General features: G+C 38.8%; 1 pseudogene across 1 annotated transcript; it reads left to right on the top strand.

The window, feature by feature from the left end:
- The first annotated feature begins 1,630 nt into the window (after positions 1-1,630).
- Positions 1,631-3,224, top strand: LOC309840011 (T-complex protein 1 subunit zeta-like; annotated as a pseudogene). The gene has a single exon. The product of its transcript is annotated as a T-complex protein 1 subunit zeta-like (transcript).
- The last annotated feature ends 22,062 nt before the right edge of the window (positions 3,225-25,286 follow it).

Genomic DNA, 25,286 nt, shown 5'->3' with positions numbered 1-25,286 from the left:
CTCTGTGTGCTCTCCCACTTGTGCAGTGTCTCTAATTATAAACTTTATATGTGTTTTTACAGTTTTTGCCTCCCTGAGAAATTCATTTTTCAACAGGGGCAAAGCCAGCAAAAGCCAACTTTGCTTCTAGCCTGTAGCCCCTGGTGGACTGGTGGCTAGGATTCCTGGTTTTCACCCAGGCTACCCAGGTTCATTTCCTGGGCAGGAACTAAGATCTCACTTCAAGCCACCACACACTGCTGTCTCTTCAAGGTCACTAGGATTGTTGATCGGGGCCATATTGTTTAAGGCAGGTTTGCAAAGGGAGATGTAAATGGTGGAAGAGCCATTTTCCTGTAGGTGGTTTGAACTCAGACTTAATTGAGGGCTTCAGAAAGGAGGGATGATTCCCCAGAGAACATTAAAAAGAACTGACCAGCCTGACTTTCAGTGAGATTAGAGGCATAAAAGATCATATTTTAAAAAACGGCACCATACTTATGCCTCCAGTCAAGATATATTAAAGGATTAGATTTACGTTTTCACATAAAACAAACTTAAAAAAAAACTGGCCAAAATATATGAACTAGTTCTCAAGTCACCATGCAATGAAGGACAGTGATTACTGAGATTTGAAAACAAACTAGTCAACCTATTGATGAGATGTATGAGGTAAATATGATTAAAAAGTGGCAACAGATATCAAATGTTTGGAGATGGGACAGGTCATGAGCCATAAAAGTAAGGAAGGACTCACACAAGCCAAGAATGTAAAGAAAGATGAAGGGTGATTCTTTAGTTTGGGTTTTTATTTTATTTTGATTTTTGCTTGTTTTGTTTCTGTTCTCTTCTAGACACATGCTCCAAGTTTAGAGGTGAGATGGAGAGGCCCTAAATACAATGCAATTTGTGGCCAAAGTTCAGTAACTCAGGACCAGGAAAAAATGAATTAAAAAAAATCATATCGACTGGTGGCAGCTGTATTTAAAGGGGATATGAGTTCTGTAAGGGATCTCAAACCAAAAGAATTGAACAATAAGACTGACCTATTTTCCCTACAGAGTTGTTGAGATGTATTTCATTTTATCTTATACTAGATCTTTAAAGCCCAAACTGTAGTGAAGGAGTGGCGACTGTCCACTGAGTTGAGGTAGTAAATGATTCAGCTTGAATCCTCATATGGCTTCAATTTTTACATAATAGAGGTGAAACGAAAATGTCTAAGAAATAGTTCTCAGGGACTTCCCTGGTGGTCCAGTGGGTAAGACTCTGTGCTCCCAGTGCAGGGGGTCCAGGTTCGATCCCTAGTCAGGGAACTAGATCCCACATGCATGCCTCAACTAAAGATCTTGCATGCCGCGACTAAGATCTCACATGCCGCAACTAAGACCCAGTGCAGCCAAAATAAACAAATATATAATAAAAAAAGAAGAAATAGTTCTCATTTGTCTGTATTTGGAAGATTTTCTTATTATTATCAGTGACCTAAGTAAAAAGAAATTTCACAAGCTGTTAACACTATTTAAATATTCAAACAATAAAAAAGAAAACTCCCTCTCCAGAAGACCTGGATAGCGCCTCCCAGCCATGCTGAACTGGCTCTGGGCTTTCCAGACACCGGGTTCCCTCACTTTCTTCCGCTGGGTCAGCTATGGCGGCCAGGAAGACCCTGAACCCCAAGGCTGAGGTGGCCTGAGCCCACACGGCGTTGGCTGTCAACATCAGTGTGGCCTGGGGGATGCAATACGTGCTGAGGACCAACTTGGGGCCTAAGGGCACCATGAAGATGCTTGTTTCTGGTGCTGGAGACATCAAGCTCACTAAAGATGGAAATGTGCTGCTTCATGAAATGCAAATTCAACATGCAACAGCCTCCTTAATAGCCAAAGTAGCAACAGCCCAGGATGACATAACTGGTGATGGTATTACTTCCAATGTCCTAATCATTGGAGAGCTCCTGAAGCAGGGGGATCTCTACATTTCTGAAGGTCTTCAACCCAGAATAATTACAGAAGGATTTGAAGCTGCAGAGGAAAAGGCACTTCAGTTTTTGGAACAAGTCAAACTAAGCAAAGAGATGGACAGGGAAACACTTATAGATGTGGCCAGAACATCTCTACGTACTAAAGTTCATGCTGAACTTGCTGATGTCTTAACAGAGGCTGTAGTGGACTCCATTTTAGCCATTAAGAAACAAGATGAACCTATTGACCTCTTCATGGTTGAGATCATGGAGATAAAACAAATCTGAAACTGATGGAAGCGTAATCAGAGGTCTTATTTTGGACCATGGGGCATGGCATCCTGATATGAAAAAGAGAGTAGAAGATGCGTACATCCTCACATGCAATGTGTCATTAGAATATGGAAAAACAGAAGTGAATTCTGGCTCTTTTTTACAAGAGGGCAGAGGAGAGAGAGAAACTAGTGAAAGCTGAAAGAAAATTCATTGAAGACAGATTTAAAAAATGATAGACATGCAAACGAAAGTCTGTGGTGATTCAGATAAAGGATTTGTTGTTATTAATCAAAAGGGAATTGATCCCTTTTCCTTAGATGCTCTTTCAAAAGAAGGCATAGTAGCTCTGCACAGAGCTAAAATGAGAAATATGGAAAGGCTGACTCTTATTTGTGGTGGAGTAGCCCTAAATTCTCTTGATAACCTAAATCCTCATTGTTTGGGACATGCAGGACTTGTCTATGAATATACATTGGGAGAAGAGAAGTTCACCTTTATTGAGAAATATAACAATCCTCGCTCGGTCACATTATTGATCAAAGGACCAAATAAGCACACACTTACTCAAATCAAAGATGCAATAAGAGATGGTTTGAGAGCTGTTAAAAATGCTATTGATGATGGCTGTGTAGTTCCAGGTGCTGGTGCAGTGGAAGTGGCAATGGCAGAAGCCCTGATTAAATACAAGCCCAGTGTAAAGGGCAGGGCCCAACTTGGAGTTCAAGCATTTGCTGATGCATTGCTCATGATTCCCAAGGTTCTTGCTCAGAACTCTGTTTTTGACCTTCAGGAAACACTAGTTAAAGTTCAAGCAGAACATTCAGAATCAGGTCAACTTGTGGGTGTAGACTTGAATACAGGTGAGCCAATGGTAGCAGCAGAAGTAGGCATAAGGGATAACTATTGTATAAAGAAACAGCTTCTTCATTCCTACACTGTGATTGCCACCAACATTCTCCTGGTTGATGAGATCATGAGAGCTTGAATGTCTTCTCTGAAAAGTTGAATTGAAGCTTCCCTTGTATCATCTGAATCACAGACTCTACAGAGCGATCCTAAGAATATAGTTATGGAATTTTTGTCCAAGCTTCAAATGATTTTCAAAGGATTTTTTTTTCCCATATAAAAAAAGGAGAGAACACTGGCACCTATTCAGATTCTGAGGTTCTGAAATTATAATTACAGAATTTTAAAAATTGCACTGTAGTGTACACATACAGGCCATACTTGCCAATAAACAGGATGTTTTGCTTTAGCTTCAGTGATATAAAAATACATGTTAGATAAGCTACCTACCTTGTTATTAAATATTCCTTGAAAAACACCACTACCACCAAAAAAAAAACCTCCTTTAGTTTCAGCATAAACACACAGGCACTCCTTCCCACTAAATGCTCTCTCATCTTTATGACAGCCTTTTGCTAATTTATAGCTGGGATTTCTGCCATGCTTCTAGTGAAATAAGACATGTTTATGACTAAGGCTTTCACACTTTCAAAAATTTTTCAACTAGATACTTGAGAAACTTAACATCTTCCTCCTCTAAAGTCAGTATAATTCATAGAGATATCAATATTGAGCAATTTGAATTTCTTGTGGTTGTCAAACTTACAACCATATTTTACAGTGGATTAAGAACACCTTTAGTTCTCTCTTGAGTTTGTCAGAAGAGTAACTTGATTTCTTTGACCTGCTTTCATACTTTTCACCTTATGTTGTTAGACCATGGGATTTTATATCATTTCTCCCAATGGAAAATATAAGACTTCCATAAATGAGGGCTTGACATTTAAAACATTTATTGCTTATTAGGTATATGATTTGCAAATATATTCTGTAGGTTGCTTTTTCATTTTGTTGATTGTTCCTTTTGCTGTGCAGAAGCTTTTGAGTTTAATGTAGTCTCACTTGTTTATTTTTGCTCTTGTTGTCTGTGCTTTTGGTATCATATCCAAAAATTCATTGCTAAGACCAATGTCAAGGAGCTTTTCCTGTACATTTTCTTCTAGGAATTTTATGGTTTCAAGTCTTAAATTTAAGTCTTTAATCCATTTTGAGTTGAATTTTGTGTATGATAAGGGTATAATTTCATTCTTTTGCATTTCTGTATACCATTTCCCAAACAACGTTTACTGAAGAGACTATCCTTTCCCCGTTGTGTATCCTTTTTTAAAATGGAGATATAACTGACATAAAACATTATATTCATTTCAGCTGCACACCAGAATGATTCGATATTTGTATATATTGTGAAATCACCCACCGCAATAAATCTAGTTAGCATCTGTCATTATACATAGCTACAACATTTTTTTCTTGAAATGAGAACTTTAAAGATTTACTCTCTTATCAACTTTCAAGTATGCAATATAGTATCATTAACTACAGTCACCATTCTGCACATTACTTCTCCATGATTTATTTATTTTATAACTGGGTGAAATGGGTGAAGGTGGAAATGGATGAAGGTGGTCAAAAGGTATAAACTTCCAGGTATAAACTTCCCATTGTGTATTCCTGGTGCACATGACAAAGCAAACACTATATAATCTCACTTATTTATGTAATCTTAAAAAGAAGTCAAACTCACAGAAGGAGAGAGTAGAACAGTGGGTTACCAGGGGCTAGAGGGTGACAGAAATGGAGAGATATCAGTCAAAGTGTATAAACTTTCAGTTGTGAGGTAAATAAGTTCTGGGGATCTAACCTACAGTATGGTGACTATAGTTAATAACACTATATTGTATATTTGAAATTTGCTAAAAGAGTAGATTTTAAGTATTCTCACCACACACAAAAAATGGTAACTATGTGAGGTGATATATGTGTTAATTAGCTTCATTGTGGTAATCATTTCATACATATATATATATATATATATACACACACACACACACATATATATATATAAATATATCAAGTTGCAATGCTGTATACCTTAAATTAAACAACTTTAATTTGTCAATTATACCTCAAAAAAGCTGGAATAAAATAAAATAAAATACAGGTTCATTGCTTCATAATGTTTCCATTTGGCAGTGAGACCCAGGGTTGCACTATCAGTAGATATGCAATGTATATGAATATAAAAATTTTCCTCAGCATGCACTGTCAATAGACACAGATAATTTGGCTTTGTTTTTGAACATGTTACAAACAGGATATTAATTCTTAGATGACTTAGCTCAAAGGTCAATTCCAGAATAGACTCTGGCAACACCCACATACTCCTATAATAGGTTCTAATAAGAGACACAAACATATCACGCCTATAAACCCAAGTTTCAATCACTACTTTGGACCCAGAATTAAGGATGATGGTGAAACCAACACTATGGTGCTTCCATACAGCTTCTCTACCAGGCCTAAAAACTCATCTGACAGCCCTAAGATCAGCCAGTATATCTTACTTCCTGATATATATCAGGCATTTTAAAAATATTTTTATTGTAAAATTAATGATCCATGTAGAAAATTCAGAAAATCCAGAATTGTAAAGAAGAAAATAAAATAACCTATAGTTCTATATTCTAAAGATAACTTCCATTATTTTGGTGTGTTTCCTAGAAACAATTTTTATCTTTTTGTTATATTATCATGAACACCTTTTCATATCCTTAGACATTCTGTAAAAGGAATTTTAATGGTTGTATAATGTTTTACTGTATTCAGGTAATACATAATTTATTTAACCACATTGCTATAGTGAAGAACCTGTTTTAAACATTTTTTAATATTGTAATGTGGTGCATGTGCTGGAATATAATCCTCTAACTCACAGGAGATACACACTTCATGCATTTCTCTTTTAAATCATCTAGCATCCTTGTCTTGGCTCACCAACACTCTCTATCACACTATCTTGGAAACAAAAATTAGTCACGGGGTGTTTTCATGACCTAAGTGCAGGTCAATCCAAGACATTTTCTGGTTTGATACAGAGATGCTATGAAAATAGGGGAAGAAATGCTCTTTTATCTCTGGAGTTGCTAAAGCAGACAGGGTGGAAACCTGCAGCTGCTGGGGTTTATATTTTCTTCTTTGAGAGGAAACCTATCTGAAGAGTGAAGTCAAGTAAAACGAGCAGAGAGAAATGATAGATGAAGTGCAGGAATGTCCTGGCATATACTGGTCCTTGCTGCCTGAGCCTGGGCCCTGGGGATTGCAACTCCTCCTTCAATTTTGTGAATTTCCCTTGTAGTTTTTCTAGCTTTAGGAACAGCCACATTTCCACTTTCCATTTAAATTATTTTGGGCTGGGTAACTGTCACAATTGAAAAAACTTTTGTTTATTTTGGCATCTATAATTTCTTTCTGAAGACTACTTTTTAAAGTAGAACTTAGGGTTCAAAGAATAATATTTCAAAGCTCTTGATACATATTGCAAAATCGAATTACAGAGAATTAACATCAATTTGCACTGTCAGTAATGAATGTACACCATAGAGAGGTTTCTGAAAAAACTCGAAATGATGACACAACTGTTGTTTTGAGGTTGCTTCTAATTCTGAATTTTTATTTTATTTATCCCACCAATATTTATAAAGCAGCTGCTACAGTGTGTCAGGAATTGTCCATGAATTAGAATGCAAAAAATGACGACACAGGCCTGATTTAAATGAATTCACATCTGGCTGGGGAAGAAGAAGCCTTCCTATCCAAATATATCATGGACTTCCCCGGTGGTGTGGTGGTTAAGAATCCGCTTACCAATGCAGGCGACGTGGGTTCAATCCCTGGTCCAGGAAGATCCCACATGCTGCGGAGCAACTAAGCCCATACGCCACATCTACTGAGCCTGCACCCTAGAGCCCACGAGCCACAACTACTGAGCCCACATGCTACAACTACTGAAGCCCGTGCATCTAGAGCCCATGCTCCGCAACAAGAGAAGCCAACGCAATGAGAAGCCCTTACACCACAAAGAAGAGTAGCCCCGGCTCGCCACAACTAGAGAAAGACCGCACGCAGCAACGAAGACCCAATGCAGCCATAAATAAATAAATAAATCCAAATATATCATGATGCAGTGAGTAATATAACAATAACATGCTTGGAAAATGAGCAAATGGGAGGATACCAGCACCTGGACTGGCTTTGTGGAATTGATAGAAGGTATACAAGTTTAAGAGTCTCCCCACAAGAGGGGATAAGAAGTGTGGAGCAGGCATACCCATAGAAAAGATCTGAGAAAGCTGCAGAATCCCTAATAGGGTTGAAGGAAGGTATTTTTCTCCTGAAATCAGTCAGTAGAGACTGCAGGAGGTGACTGCTTCTTCAAATGCAAAGTCAGTAATGTAAGACTTCAAGGAACATGAAAAAAATTGAGAAAGCATGATACTACCAAAGGAACACATTTTCCAGTAACTGATCCAAGAAATGGAGATATGCAATTTGCCTGATAAAGAATTTAAAATACTTGTTTTAAAATACTGAACCATTACATTGTATACCTGAAATATAATGTTAAATATCAATTATGCTTGTATGAAAAAATAAAGCAAAAGAGTTGTTTTCACAAAACTCAGTGAGCTACAAGAAAACAGAAAGACAATACAATGAAATCAGGAAAGCAATACGTGAACAAAATGAGGTTAATATAAAGATAGAAATAATAAAAAAGAATGAAACAAACTTGGGAGCTAAATATTACAATGAAGAAATGAAAAATGCAATAGGGAACATCAATGTCAGAGTGGATTAAGCAGAAGAAAAAAATATGTGAAGTAGAATACAAATCATTTAAAACTATCCAGTCAGAAGAGAACAAAGGAAAATGAAAAAGAGTTCAGAAAGCCTACATGAGCTATAGGAAATTATTAAGAGAAGCAATCAACGATATCATTGAGAAATAATCTATACATTATTGGCGTCCCAGAAGGAGGAGAAAGGGAAAAAGGAGTAGAAAGGTTATTTAAAGAATTAATGGCTGAGAACTTCCCAAGTCTGGGGAGAGATCTGAACATCCAAGTTTATGAAATTCATAGGTTGCCCCAAAATTTCAACAAAAGATAATCTTCTCCAAGGCACTTTATTAAAAACAAACAAACAAAAAAAAACTGTCTAAAATCAAAGACAAAGAGAGGATTTTAAAAGTAGCAAGAGAAAAAAAATTACACACAAGGGAACTCCTGTAAGGCTATCTGCATATTTCTCAGCAGAAACTTTGCAGGCCAGGAGAGAACAGAATGACATAGCCAAAGTGCTGAAAGAAAAAAAGTAACCAGAATATTTTACCAGGCAAGGCTGCCCTTCAGAAATGAAGGAGAGACAAAGACGCTACCAAATAGACAAAAGCTGAGGGTGTTTATCACCACTACACCTGCCTTACAAGAAATGCTAAATGAAATTACCTCTGTTTGCAGATAATTTGATCTTACATATAGAAAATCCTAAAAACTGCATCAAAAAATTGTTAGAATTAATAAACAAATTACGTTGTAGGATATAAAATCAATTTAAAAAATTAGTTGCATTTCTATACATCAACAATGAAATACCTGAAAGAGAAATAAAGAAAACAATCTCAATTACAATAGCATCAAAAACAAAATATTTAGACATAAATTTAACCAAGGATGCAAAAAATTCATACACTGAAAATTATAAAATGTTTAAGAAAGAAATATAGAGACACAAATAAATGGCACAATATCCCCTGTTTGTGGATCAGAAGAATTAATATTGTTCAAATGCCCATAATACTCAAGGCCATCAATAGATTTAATGCAATCCGTACCAAAATTCCAGAGACATTTTTCACAGAAACAGAAGAACAATTCTAAAATTTGTATGAGACCATAAAATCCCCAAATATTCAAGGCAATCTTGAGAAAGAACAAAGCTGAAGACATCATACTTTCTGATTTCAAAATATATTACTAAACTATAGTAACCAAAACAGTATTACTGGCAAAAGTGGACACACAGACACATGGAACAGAATTGTGAGCCCAGAAATAAATCCATTCATATATGGCCAACTAATATTTGACAAGGGAACCAAATATATTCAGTGGAGAAAGCATAGTCTCTTCAATAAATGGTGCTGGGAAAACTGGATATTCACATGCCAGAAGAACGAAATTGGACCCCTATCTTAAACCATTCACAAGAATTTACTTGAAATGGAATAAAGACTTGAATGTAAAACCTGAAACTATAAAACTACTAGAAGACAAAGGGAAAAACGTCATTGACACTGGTCTTGACAATGACTTTTTGGATGTGGTGCCAAAAGCACAAGCCACAAAAGCAAAAACAAAAAAGTGGAACTGCATCAAACCAGAAAGCTTCTGCATAGCAAAAGAAACAATCAACAGAATAAAAAGGCAACCTACAGAATGGAAGAAAATATATGCAAACCATATATTGGATAAAGGATTAATATCCAAAATACATAAGGAACTCATATAACTCAGGAGCAAAACAACAAAAAACAATCCAACTAAAAAATGGGCAGAGAGGGCTTCCCTGGTGGCGCAGTGGTTGGGAGTCTTGCCTGCTGATGCAGGGGACACGGGTTCGTGCCCCGGTCCGGGAGGATCCCACGTGCCGTGGGGCAGCTGGGCCCGTGAGCCATGGCCAGTGAGCCTGCTCGTCCGGAGCCTGTGATCCGCAACGGGAGAGGTCACAGCAGTGAAAGGCCCGCGTACCGCCAAAAAAAAAAAAAAAAAAAAAAAAAATGGGCAGAGGACCTAAATAGACATTTTTCCAAAGACATACAGACAACCAATAGGTACATGAAAAGATGCTCAACATCACTAATCATCAGGAAAATGCAAATCAAAACCATAATGACATATCACCTCACACATGTTAAATTGGCTTTTATAAAAAAGACAAGTGATAACAAGTGTTGGCGAGGATGTAGAGAGAAAGGAAGCCTCCCACACTGTTGGTGGGAATGTAAATTGGTGCAGCCACTACGGAAAACAGTATGGAGATTCCTCAAAAAGCTAAAAATAGAGCTACCATATGATCCAACAATCTCATTTCTGGGCATATATCCTAAAAAATGAAAGCACTATTAGAAGAGATAGCTGCACTTCCATGTTCAGTGCATCATTATTCACAATAGGCAAGATAGGAAAATAACCTAAATGTCCATTGATGGATGAATAAATGGATAAAGAAAATTATATATATATAATTATTGTATTATATATATTATTATAATTATATAATATAATGGAATATTATTCAGCCACAAAAATGAAGGAAACCCTGCCATTTGCAACAACCTGAATGGGCCTTGAGAGAGCATTATGCTACTTGAAATAAGTCAGAACAAAAAAGACAAATACTTTATAATCTCACTTATATGTAGGGATCTAAAATAGCTGAACTCATAGAAACAGAGTAAAATACTAGTTGCCAGGGGGCTGAGGGGTGTAGGAAATGGGAATACTTTGGTCAAAGGTACAAATTTGCAGTTATAAGATGAATAAGTTCTGGAGATCTAATGTACAACAGGGTTACTATAGTTAACAATACTACATCATATACTTGAAACTGCTGAGAGAATAAATCTTAAACATTCTCAACACAAAAAGTGGTAATTATGTGAGATGATGGAGGTATTAAACAACCTTATTGTGGTAATCATTTCACAATATATATATTTACCAGAGCATCATACTGTACATCTTAAACTTACACACTGTTATATGCCACTGTGTCTCAATAAAGTTGATTTAAAAAAAATGCTAAAAAAGAAGTTGCATGACCCCTGCTGTTTTTCCTTGATATGCTCTGCTGGAAAAAAAAAACATGTGTCAGTAAAGCTCTTGGCAAGTTCCTTTTGAACCCCATCTCTTGATATCAGAAATGACTAGCTTGTATATTGTTCTGAATCTAAAACTCATCTAGTGAGAAAATGAAGAATATTGTCTGCTGGGGTTTAAAGAAAAAACTTTTCTGGGAAATTTTCCTCAGCTGAAAATTTCTTTACTGATTTAACTGACCTGGTTATTTCCTTTGTTATTCATTTTATTTACTCCTATATTACATACCTCACCATTACATTTTATTTAACAGTCTTTCTGTGAGTAGTAGGCCTCAGTCTTCAATTTCACTAGTCTATAATACCTTTCTTTATATTTAATGTTACTAAAGTTCATTGAATTTCCAAATGAATCTCCTTTGTAACATCTCTATGTCTTTTTCTAACAAATATAGTCATTTTCCAAAATGGCAGCATGAAGTATCATTTACATATAATATTATTCAATAATTCTGTGATGCAAACATTTCATCAGCCTCCATAAATAGTGTATGATTTTTAAAAGTTAAAAAGAGGATGTCACCACTAAAACAGCAACACTGACCTCTATCAACCAAGCCTCCTGGGCAAGGATCCAAAAAGTCTAGGGACATTCTATCTAATAATACTGGCCTAATCAAAGATATCTGCACAAGAAAAGGAAATTCTATTTAGTGTCTGGTTAACACTAGTCCAATTAATGATATCAATTCTGTTTGTGAGAACAAAGAAGAACCTGGAGAGGAGGTGAGATAGGGAGGCACAAGGGGGCTGTGGAGGGGTCACCTTCCAACAAGGCTGTCACTCCATCCTCCCTCTTAACTGTCTACACTGGAGAAAGATAGGAAAGTAGTGAAGAGTCTAATACAGGACATTCACTATAAAGCTGCTGAGGCGTAGAGGAGTCTGTGAAATATCCAGCAGCAAAAACACTAGCTGAGAGAGAGAACGGGCTATTACATCCTCATATTTCCACTCAGAGATTTTCAGACAAGAAACTATTTAAGCCAAGCTGACTGTATTATTTTTATACAGGATGAAGAAAAAAACCAAAAAAAACATATATACATATATATATATATGACACTATATATATATATATATATATATATATAGTGCCAACTGGTTTTTATACCGTTTTCAAAGATGGAGGCATAGCTCCCCCAAATGCAAACACTCCAAATGCAAACCATTTTTAGTCTTGAGGGTAATGGATGTGGAAGTATAATAGCTCCCATGGTCAGGGAATAACTGATAAAACTGAACACTGCAGTTTATCCCTGGCCCTGGGAGCAGTCTGTCTGCTCCAAGTGCCAGCATTAAGAAGATACATCGTCTGGAGATTTTAACAGAAACAATAACAAAACCAACTAAAAGTCTTTTACGTAAGCTGTCCATTATGTAGGATGGGCAATTCTAAATATCTGGGATAAAATATTCCTATCTGAAGAGATCTTCTGTTGGTTGTTTAAGTTCTGTGGTCATTGTTGAAATTTAATACTAGAGATGAAAGCTTTAAATTAAAACACGTTTCTTTCTTATCCTCTTATAAACATCGAGAGTTAATTGGGAAAATCCCCATTACACAGTCATCCCTCAAAAAACAGGGACTCAACTACACAGGTTGTTTGAGAGAGTCCCTAATGTTCTGAGCTCTGTGAGCTTGCTTTATTCAGAGCTCACGTCACTCATCCCCGTGCTCTTGCCTTTTCTTGCACATCAACAGGAGATTAAAATTGAACTCTGCAGGCACAGTGAGCAACCAAGCAAAGAAATATAACTTGAGTTACTTCAATTCTGTCATTTTAAGCTACCAGTTGTAATTTTCACATGTATTTAACATTTTAAACAGTGAAAAATAGTGTGAACTGCCAAGTATGATGATTTTCTTCTGTTAACTTTTTTTTTTTTTCCCCCCCAGTACGCGGGCATCTCACTGTTGTGGCCTCTTCCACTGCAGAGCACAGGCTCCGGACGCGCAGGCTCAGCAGCCATGGCTCACGGGCCCAGCCGCTCCGCGGCATGTGGGATCTTCCCGGACCAGGGCACGAACCTGTGTCCCCTACATCGGCAGGCGGACTCTCAACCACTGCGCCACCAGGGAAGCCCTTAAGTAAACATTTTGACTTGCACGTGAACTATTTTTTATGAACTTAAATCTTTATTATTGAGATTTAGTCTTCTAAAGTTGTTTGTTCTTTAGCTTTAAAACAATTAACAAAAAATCAGTTCCCTAATTGAACTGATTTTCATGTTTCCGGATATGATTTGATATAAAAAATTCCAATAATAAATATTCCATTCTCTGTTTTTCTATTATATACTGATATTTTTTGTTTTATGATGATTACTGACAATATTTTTCTATGTAGATAAATGCGGTCTTAAAAATGATCTTTTCCACGTATAAAATATATTAGGCATGCCACCATCTCATCCATATCATAGCTGATTTACTTCCTTTTACCTCTGTGGATTTTTGCTCATTTCTTCCACTTGTACTCCTACTGGTTAATGTCTGCCATCTTCTCTACACTCTGATGAAATCCAATACTTTATACTATATTGACACTGACTGACACCAACTGTCTGTGACACCTTTTTTTCCCCCTTTTAATTTGGAGAATTTATGTTTGAAGTCTTGTGTTACTCTCTGATAAGTACAAACACTCTGATATGTTACAAACAAGTGAATAAACACAGTTCCTGGGTATGCTTATTCATCCAAACATTTACCCAACTGTACTTTCAGTACTTCTCTTCTGCCACTTCATCACAAACTCCCACCCTGAGACACAATAAACGGGCACCAGACCTGGTTATGGGTTATCTCCTCTGCTCATCACCTAGATGACAGCATAGCTTGTTTCTTGCTTCACTCAGATTCTCAAATGACAGTTTAGAAAGAATTTGTCTTTACCACGGATAAAAATAACTCCCATCCCTTTCACTCTGTTCCCTTTTCTCTACTGTAGTTTCTACTATTTGTTCACTCATTTACTGTAATTTTCCAATATTCTGTGAGCCCCAAAGCATGAACACTGGCTGCCTTATTCACCACGATATTTGGTAACATTGCCTAAAATAGTGCCTGGCACTAGGAAGCACTCAATATTTGTTGAACAAATGCTCTGATCTCCAGGAGACTCTGGAAAGGAAGACAACTTGTAAAATGCATTGTAGGAGACCCACCTTCACCCCATTTTTGAGTTTGATGAGTGGGAAACTGGAACAAATCTTTTTAATTTGGAGATACAAAGGTAGAAAGAGAGTATAGGCCTCTGTATTAGTTTGCTAAGGCTGCTGTAACTAAGTACCATAAACTGAGTGGCTTAAACAACAGAAATGTATTGTCTCATAGTTCTGGAGGCTAGAAGTCCGAGATCAAGGTATCAGCAGTGTTGGTTCCTTCTGAGAGCTGTGAGGGACAATCTATTCCAAGCCTCTCCCCTAGCTTCTGCTGGTTTGTGGGCAATCTGGCAATTCTAGCTTCTAAGAAGTATCACCCTGATCTCCGCCTTCATCTTCACATGGCATTCTCCCTGTATGTACGTCTGTCTCCAAAATTCCCTTTTTATAAGGATGCCAGTCATATTGGATTACAGCCCATCTTAATGACTTCACCTTAACTAATTATATCTGCAAAGACTCTATTTCCGAATAAGAACACTGAGGGTTAGGACTTCAACATATGAATTATGGGGCAACACAATTCAATGTGTAATAGCCTCCTTGGCAAATCTGAGGGAGATGGGAAGTCTTGTAGAAGGTCTCCTGAAGAATCATGGAGATCCAGCACAAGATTAGAAATGGTGGGGTGGCATGTTCCAGGCATAAGGGGCAACAGCCTTCCATTTACCCTCCTAAGGGTCCTATGGTTTCAAACAAATAACAGAACATCCAAAAGCTTAAGTGATACCCCAAGAGAATATTAGTTTAGAGAGAAATTGCCGGCAGACTTGTAAATGTCTTGAAACTAGTTCAAGGGAATGCTGCTACAGAGGGTGCATTTTGCACTGGCTTTGGGATTCAGCCGTTTTTGTGAATTTCTGCTGATGGCAGGGTGAGCGGAGACAAACCCAAAGGCCAGACTGCATGAGTTATATCACTTTAGATGCCAGCAGGAGACTGACATAGAGCAAGATGGAGAAAAACGCTGACTTCCCACTGGTGACAGTGGCGTTTGTGTAAGCCAGTACGATTTAACATCAATCCCAAAGAAAAAAAAGAGTCCAAGTACAGAATTTTTCTTAGTTAAAGCTGAAATGACTGAGAAAAATCACCAAAGTAACTAGACTTATCTGGAAGTGGTAGGATCCTAATAATAATAATAATAATAATAATAATAATAATGTTGTTATTGTATCAGAGAGAACCAGGGACTGGTATAGAGTATGTTGTGATAGAAATTAATTTGTGGAAAAGAAAGAAAAGTTACCTCTTGTCACATAAGGCCTAAATTTGTGGTCTATTAAGTCTGTACCCATCAAGTTTTCTTTAACCAAGGAGATTCTTTAACCAAGGAGAATATTGGAAGGATAACTTGCTATTGATGTACTATTATGAATAATGCCTAGACAGTACAACATAAAAATTAAAGGTTTCATATATTTTACTGGCTGGAAAAATACATATTATGGGTAAAATCCATATGTTTTTTTGGTGTCAACATGATCAATATTCCCACTAATCTCCATTAAATATCATATAATAAATGGATCACCTAAAATAATACAAGAATAAGACTTGTTCTTTTTTCTGTAATTTTAACTCCCTCTACAATATACCTTTCTAATGGTTACTTATGACCACTTGCTCACTCTTTAAGGCAGATTGAGTTCCTCTAGGAGACGTGACCACAGCCACCCTTGCATCCCACCTGCTGGTTCTTGGTCTTTCTCAGAGCGAGCTGACTCAGGACAGGGTCAATTCTGCCCTCCTTTTCCTAGATGCCCTTCCAGGTTATGCACAGCCATTGTACCCATTCCCAGCTTATTGGTCATTTTTTTCCCCTTGACTGAAGTGAAAATGTTTTCTCCTGGAAAAAAACTGTGGAGGCCCTGGTTTTATAAGTTTGATGGCTCTTATAATAACATCATTTAAAACAAGCAAAAAAAATGTCCTTCCTAAACCAGCTACATGTTTTACACTATTCATATATTTAGACGTACCGCTCTCTTTAATTTTCACTTATTTCATCCCTTCTGCAACAGGATCTTCTTTTCATTTGGGAAGTCTTACCTGCCATTTGTGAGGATGAGGCACACGAGGGTTATAGGAATCTCTCTTGGGGCTCCATGTATGCTTCCTTGCTTCAGTGCACCACAAATCAGGGTCCTGATTAATGTGCAAGTCACCCCTGACTGCTGAGTTGGACGCGCCATCTCACAGCCACCTGAGTAATAGGAACACTCTTGATGACTTGGTCCCTCACTGATGGTCCCTTCCTTCTTAGCCTGGGGGCCCATTTTGCTTCCTGTATTTTCCTAGGATATAACAACTACATTGAGGAATGTTTCCTCTCTCTCCTTATTCTCACTACCTTCTTGTAGGACTTTATGGGAATCTGCACACTAAATCATCCCACAAGGATGTAAGACCCTCTCTTTTTAGGGTCTTTCTGACATTTAAAAATAAAGATTGGAACTTGTGATAGTAGTTAGGACCACTATAAAGGAGCAGATAGCCTGTGTTTACTAGACTGATGGGGCTCACTGAAGAGGTTATTACACCAATTTGCAAGGGACAAAAGATGCCTTTATTTTGATTTTTTATTCTTGTTAAATAAAATGAGAAATAACTTGCAAAATATTAACCTTAAGAAGAGGGTAGTTTGTTGGCAATATTTCAACATATATATGAATAAGCAAAGGTGACTTATAAAGAAAAATGGGTACTATTCTAATCAATAATTATTGTTATCATTCATACTGCCCTGCCACATAATTCTCAATTTAAGTATTTATGTACACACCCAGATAAAATGTAAACTCCTCCAAGAAAAAGGAAAGTTTTATCATGTATTATAATTTTATCTAGGACACCCAACAAGGGCTTTTCACATAGTGGGGCTGTCATATATATGTTATTGTATATGCAGAGATGTATATATACTAAATGTATCACATATATAATATACGCATATATCTTATATATTTCTTTAATATTTTCATATATTACACACATATACTAAAGCTACCGCATATATCTACTATATACTTACTCTATATCATGTATATATACTTAATATATATTTACATATTTTGTAATATACACCTTACATGTATGCATCTTGTGTAGCTTATAAGATATGCATGCATGTATTATAGTTCACATATATCTTATAATATCTTCATATTTGGTGTGATTCTTATTTTAACAGACAATTTTTTTCCCTAGGAAGCAAAAGCCAAGTAAAAAGATTTGGAATCTTTAAAAGACCCATGTTAGACTGTTAAATGTTAACGATGCTATGAATTCCTAAGCTGTGTGCTAACCAAACACATTATTAAAAGTGCTAATATTCAAATGTGAAAATCACCAGGTGGGAGCACAACAGAGGACTCTGGTTTGCAGAGGAGCCCTCATCCTGGGGACACAGGGTGAAATAAGGACGCTGGAGCAGAAGGTGATGTGATGTAATTGTGAAAATTCTCCCTGAAGCAGGATACAGATTCCTCCTTTCACTTAGTCTGATGCTGTAACAGGGTTCATTTCACCCAAACCGGAGGTCTCCTCATTATCCCTTCACATCCGGCAGACACAGCCTCTGAAGCAGTTTTCTGTGGTGCTTGCCGGTCTAGACAGGCATGATTTGCTCGGATGTTGAGAGGTGAAGGGGCAGAGCCCGGGAGGCTCCCTCGTGAATTTCGCAGGCAGGTCTCTTTAATTCAATCACTTGCTGGACCTGCCAACCGAAATGGGCGTGTGAGAGAGAAAGTCAGCTGTCCAGCAAAGGGGCTGCAGTGCCGGCTTCATCTCGGCCTTTATCAAGTGCGACTGTATTTTAATGCAGTGGCAGTAATTCCAGAGGGAAAGGTGGAGCTGTGGCAACTTGTTTGGATCTAACATGAGGCTTCAAGACGTGCCTGGAGAGACTCGTGCTGGGAGGAGCCCGTGTCTCTGACCACGGCCTGTGGAGACGCTGCATTGGCTGCTGTCTGTGCATTTGAACGTTCTCAGTTGTGCTCGTCAGCTCGTCATCCTCAGCTGTAATTGCCTCTTTTCTAGCTTATTCTCTGATCGGCATCACCTGCACTGCAAATCGGCTTCCCACTGCACATGCTCCGTCGGCCTCTTGGTGATTTCCACACCCCAGGCGCCTTGATAAACACACTCAGCACCAGCGTCCAGTTTCAACGCTGGAGAAATGGGTTCTCCTCATCACCTTTCCCTCCCCTCCTTCCTTCTCGTTTTGATGGGCTTCGTCCATACAAATACGGTCCACTTAAGGCTAAAACTACATTCCACAGCACACCTTCTAGCCCCTTCGGTATCAAAAGTGAATTATCTTTGCCTTAATTTTCCCCCTTTGGTAAGGGGTAGGAGGATTAGTACAGGGAAGCCAGGCAGGACAAAAAACCAAATTCTTCCACATTCCACATTTTCCTAAATGGATTACTAAATGCGTATTGCCAATCACACCATTTTGTTTAGGCAAAAGAGAGAGAGAATATCAAGCTGTTGTTATACACTACTAATTACGGATGAAAGGATTAAATTGGAAAGAATCTGACTGCAGGAAAATGGCAAAGGAAAAAAAAGGCTAATATTGTTATTATTCAACAGAGACAACACACAAAGAAAACAGAGTTTAAGCCTTTCTTCAAAGGAATTTTGAAGGTAATTTGATGGATTTTTACAATGCAATTATTATTAAGAATCAAAAGTACATTTTTAAACAAAAGAACTCATGGAAGGGCAAAATCTCCCCAGCATGGACAGGAGAGAAAAGGGTCTCAAAAATTTCATAGTAGGTGGTTCTTTACTATGAAATCCCTGATTTCTGTCCCATTTTGGCTACCTCCTGCCTAGTATCCTCTATTCCCTTCTAATATCGTAAGCTTTACACCCAAGCCATCTAATCAGGCATACTTCCCAGTATGATTTTGAAACTTCGTTGGTCAGGCTAAATGAATCTTAGCCTACAATGTAGAATACATGTTCTCATGCCTCAGAAATGCATTTGTTCATTTTCAGGTGTTTCAAGGAATAAATTACTTTGCTGCTTGATGCAACATAACAGTTCCGTGCCTCAGTGTTCTTTATGCTAATTGAACTAGTCTGCTAAGTTAACAGCCTCAGACCTCCCAAAGCAGTGAATTCATATTATCTATCCCACAAACATGTGTGACCTGCGGAAATGACAAGGAAAAAACTTGGGCCAACTGCCAGGTTTTCAATGGATTTTCAATTTCTGTAAGTCTCCACCATTAAGGAATAAAATGATCCCTCTTTTAATTTAAACTAACAGTTTTAAAGTGGGATAGTAGAAAATAAAATTTTCTTACAATTTTTGAAATTATTTTGGCACACATACCTCATGCTTTACTTGATTTGTGTCCTATAATGTGTAATGCAGCTAGACTAAGACTTCCATGATCCCGCAATAAATAGGGAAATATAACTAATTATGAATATTTACAAAAATGGAAATGTTTCTTTAGAGAAGTTATGATGAGCTGAGTTTTGTGGGAAAACAAGCAGAGTAAGCTAAACGCTAATGTGATATTTTTTTGTCTGCTAATGCAGATCAGTCTGCCCCTAATAAAAACCAGAGGTTTACTGCAAAAAGCAGTGGCAGAGGAAAGTTGATTATGATTTTAGCTCAGAGGGGAAGCACAGGTAATAGAAATCTTTAGATCATTTTCACACTTTAATTTTAGATATTCATCTCTACTTTTCCCGAAATAAATATTGTACCATATCTATAGTGTTGTGACTTTTCCATATAAATCTAATGGAAACAGAGCCACTTGGATTTAATTTTTTAGAACTGGTGATTCATTTGGATCATTTATTTCAAATTAATTATTGAGCGTCTACTACACACCATGAGTGCTAGGGGGTTACAACTGTGATGGGACATTCACAACCAAAGCCCCAACAGAGATCACCACTTAGCGGTTTCGAGTTTGCACTATTTCTCTTTCCTCCAAGGCCGACAGTCATCCCAACCTCCTTGGACTCACAGCTGCCTCCATACTAGAGCTGTGATCTGTGGCTGTGGCACAGATTTTTCTCTTTGAGAAGAAGCGATCTTATTGGGGGTGAACAGGCCAAGGCTGCCAGCATCTCTACCCCAGAAACAAATGACACAGCAGATCCACCTGGGCAACTTAGAATCCAAAGACCACAGTTTGGGCTTCAATTTCTCCTGAAGTTGGTTTGCAGGTCAGGAGGAGGTGCTAATATTCTAAGGAAAACCAAAATGCGTGTGCATCTTCCTCTTCACTCCATCTCCTTTCCTCCCAGCTAGGCTGTGACGTCCTCCCCCAGTGTTCTGCTGCAAGGCTTGCTGAGTAAGGACCTAGGTTTCAGAGGTGAGACGGTAGAAGTACTGTTCTGTTTATGTTGTCCTAGACAGGTTATGTAGCATTCTGTTTGTTTTTTCCAGCTTCAGTGAGGTGTAGTTTACATAAAATAAACTGCAGGTGTTTAAAACATATAGTTTGATAAGTCTGGGCACATGTGTATATCCATAAGGCCATTATCACCATCCAGATAATAAACAAATCAATGACCTCAAAATTGTTTCCTCACCTCCATTTGGTACTTAGCATTCTAAGCCCCAGATTCTTCACCTGTAAAACCAGTATGAACATAGCAACCTCATAATGTCATGAAAAATTCACAACACACAGGTAAAGTGAACACTATATAGCAGAAGAGGGGTCTGTGTTAGATCCTTACCCCCACTTTGCATTAGTGAATATTCATGAATTGTCAAGTTCTCACTGATTCTACCATTTTATGCTTCTCATTCTTTTCCCCCAGTAAGTCAAATCTTTTCTCATGCTTATAACCAGAAATAAAAGATTCCTAGGTAAGCTCTACAGGAGGTCTGCTGAGCTAGTTGGGGAGAGGAGAAAGCTGGGCATTTTGAACTACCCAGGCAGTGGATGGTAACTATGGACACAAGTCCTACTGCTGGTTGACAGCTGAGCAAATGTGTGTGACAGAATCTGGAAGGGAGGGGGCACATCAAGGGCACTGATGTCTCTACCTGAAGGGAGTCTGATCTTACATCAGTAGCTGGCACCAGGGATGGGGATTCACAAAATTCTGTCAGCAAGGAAAGTGCTATCTGGTTGAACAAGATGGGGTAGAGAGACAGTTAGCTCCCAGGAGGAAGCTGTGCTTACCTGAGTCCACATAGAATCAGTTCCTGTTTATTTCCACAGACATTCAAAGTAAAATGGCTGAGATGTGGCACTCATAGAAGAATAGATTGTTTTCCTGTACCTGTGTAGGAAAAGAAGGGAAGAAACTATCTTAAGGAATCCAGTTGCATGTGAGAAAAACAGATGAGAACTATGTCATATTTTACAGACGTAGAAGGGAATCCATGGCTGACTAACCATTGCCTAGGTTGAAAACTGCCATTTAGAGTTATTTACAATTGATTCTTACTCCTTTTCTAACTATAAAAATGCACCTGTTTAAGTAATGTTTGAGCACCACATGATTTAAAGCAATAAAAGACTGTCCAAGTGGCATTTGGAAAATTTATTTGAAAAGCACCCTATGTTATTAAATGATTCATACCCCCAACACACACAGGCCTAGAAATTATTTTAATTCATTGTTTTCCAACTTGGGATCTCACATTTCTAGCATAGTCCATTTTGATACTTTTTAAAAGTCAGTATTCTGAAGAATCTTGGAGACTAGTAGAGTTGGAAATACTTTAAAAGCTTCAAAAACAGATGAAAAGCTATTCGATTCAACCATAAGAAATTGCCGGGGAGACCTTCAAGATGGCGGAGGAGTAAGAAATGGAGATCACCTTCTTCCATACAAACACATCAGAAATGCACCTACATGTGGATCAACTCCTACAGAACACCCACTGAACGCTGGCAGAAGACCTCAGACCTCCCAAAAGGCAAGAAAGTCCCCAAGTACCTGGGTAGGGTAAAAGAAAAAAGAATAAACAGAGACAAAAGAATAGGGACGGGGCCTGCACCAGTGGGAGGGAGCCGTGAAGGAGGAAAGCTTTCCACACACTAGGAAGCCCCTTCGCGGGCGGAGACTGCGGGTGGCTGAGGGGGGAAGCTTCGGAGCCGCAGAGAAGAGAGCAGCCACAGCAGTGTGGAGAGTAAAGCGGAGAGATTCCTGCACAGAGGATGGGTGCCGACCAGCACTCAGCAGCCCGAGAGGCTTGTCTGCTCACCTGCTGTGGCGGGCGGGGGCTGGGAGCTGAGGCTCGGGCTTCGGTCGGAGCGCCGGGAGAGGACTGGGGTTGGAGGCGTGAACACAGCCTGCAGCGGCTAATGCGCAGGGGCTAATTCGCAACGGCTAGCCGGGAGGGAGTCCGGGAAAAGTCTGGACCTGCCTCAGAGGCAAGAGACTTTTTCTTCCCTCTTTGTTTCCTTGTGCGCGAGGAGAGGGGATTAAGAGCGCAGCCTAAACGAGCTCCAGAGACAGGCACGAGCGCGGCTAACAGCGTGGACCCCAGAGACGGGCATGAAACGCTAAGGCTGCTGCTGCCGCCACCAAGAAGCCTGTGTGCGAGCACAGCTCACTCTCTACACCTCCCCTTCCGGGAGCCTGTGCAGCCCGCCACGGGACAACTTCCGTTCTCCCGCGGAAGGAACAACTTCCGCGGGAGAACGCACGGCGCGCCTCGGGCTGCTGCAACGTCACGCTGGCCTCTGCCGCCGCAGGCTCGCCCCGCCCTCCGTGCCCCTCCCTCCCCTCGGCCTGAGTGAGCCAGAGCCCCCGAATCAGCGGCTCCTTTAACCCTGTCCTGTTCCGGCAACCTACACGCAGAGGCGGGGCCAAATCCGAAGCTGAACCCCGGGAGCTGTGCGAACAAAGAAGAGAAAGGGAAATCTCTCCCAGCAGCCTCAGGAGCAGCTGATTAAATCTCCACAATCAACTCGATATACCCTGCATCTGTGGAATACCTGAATCGACAACAAATCATCCCAAATTGAAGTGGGGGACTTTGGGAGCAACTGTAGACTTGGGGTTGGCTGTATGTGACTGACAGGTTTCTGGTTTTATGTTTATCTTAGTTTAGTATTTAGAGTTTATTGTCATTGGTAGATTTGTTTATTGATTTGGTTGCTCTCTTCCTTTTTTTCTTAATATATAGATATATATTTTTTTTTTCCTTTTTCTCTTTTTGTATGTGTATGCTTTTTTGTGTGATATTGTCTGTATAGCTTTGCTTTTACCATTTGTCCTAGAGTCTGTCTGTCCGTTTTTTTGGTTTTTTTTTTTTTTTAGTATAGTTTTTAGCTCTTGTTATCACTGATGGATTTGTTTTTTGGTTTGGTTGCTCTTTTCTTTTTTTCCTTTTTTATTACATTTTAATTTTTAATAATTTTTAAATTTTTTTAATTTAAAAAACCGTACTTCTTTTATTTATCTTTTTCCTTTCTTTCTTTTTTTCTCCCTTTTCTTCTGAGCCATGTGGCTGACAGGGTCGTGGTGCTCTGACTGGGTGTCAGGCCAGTGCCTCTGAGGTGGGACAGCCGAGTTCAGGACACTGGTCCACAAGAGACCTCCCAGCTCCACGTAATATTAAATGGTGAAAGCTCTCCCAGAGATCTCCATCTCAACACTAAGACACAGCTCCACTCAACAACCAGCAAGCTACAGTGCTAGACACCCTATGCCAAAAAACTGGCAAGATAGGAACACAACCCACCCATTAGCAGAGAGGATGCCTAAAATCATAAAAAGGTCACAGCCACCACAAAACACACCACTGTACGCAATCCTGCCCACCAGAAAGACAAGATCAAGCCTCATCCACCAGAACACAGACACTAGTCCCCTCCACCAGGAAGCCTACACAACCCACTGAAGCAACCTTAGCCACTGGGGGCAGCCACCAAAAACAACAGGAACGATGAATCTGCAGCCTGTGAAAAGGAGACCCCAAACACAGTAAGTTAAACAAAATGAGAAGACAGAGAAACAGCAGATGCAGGAGCAAGGTAAAAACCCACCAGACTTAATAAATGAAGAGAAAATAGGAAGTCTACCTGAGAAAGAATTCAGAGTAATGATAGTAAAGATGATCCAAAATCTTGGAAATAGAATGGAGAAAATACAAGAAACGTTTAACAAGGACCTAGAAGAACTAAAGAGGAAACAAAGAATGATGAACAACACAATAAATGGAATTAAAAATTCTCTAGAAGAATCAATAGCAGAATAACTGAGGCAGAAAATGGATAAAATAGTGGAAATAACTGCTGCAGAGCAGAATAAAGAAAAAAGAATGAAAAGAATTGAGGAGAGTCTCAGAGACTTCTGGGGCAACATTAAACTCACCAATGTTCGAATTATAGGGGTTCCAGAAGAAGAAGAGAAAAAGAAAGGGACTGAGAAAATATTTGAAGAGATTATAGTTAAAAACTTCCCTAATATGGGAAAGGAAATATTCAATCAGGTCCAGGAAGTGCAGAGAGTCCCATACAGGATAAATACAAGGAGAAACATGCCAAGATACATATTAATCAAACTATCAAAAATTAAATACCAAGAAAAAATATTAAAAGCAGCAAGGGAAAAACAACACATAACATAAAAGGGAATCCCCATAAGGTTAACAGCTGATATTTCAGCAGAAATTCTGCAAGCCAGAAGGGAGTGGCAGGACATAAAGTGATGAAAGGGAAAAAAATAAATACTGTATGCTAACACATATATATGGATCTAAAAAAAAAAAAAGGTTCTGAAGAACCTAGAGGCAGGACAAGAAATAAGACGCAGACGTAGAGAATGCACTTGAGGACACAGGGAGGGGGAAGGGTAAGCTGGGACAAAGTGAGAGCATGGCATGGACATATATACACTACCAGATGTAAAATAGATAGCTAGTGGGAAGCAGCCGCATAGCACAGGGAGATCAGCTGGGTGCTTTGTGACCACCTAGAGGGGTGGGATAGGGAGGGTGGGAGGGAGATGCAAGAGGGAGGAGATGTGGGGATATATGTATATGTATAACTGATTCACTTTGTTATAAAGCAGAAACTAACACACCATTGTAAAGCAGTTATACTCCAATAAAGATGTTAAAAAAAATTAAAGAAAAAATATTGCCATTTGCCAAGTGAAAATCAT

Source organism: Grampus griseus (genome assembly GCF_964374135.1).
Source record: "Grampus griseus genome assembly, chromosome: X".
Lineage (NCBI taxonomy): Eukaryota > Metazoa > Chordata > Mammalia > Artiodactyla > Delphinidae > Grampus > Grampus griseus.
The sequence above is the reverse complement of the archived record's forward strand: the minus strand, read 5'-3'. Positions and strand labels throughout refer to the sequence as shown.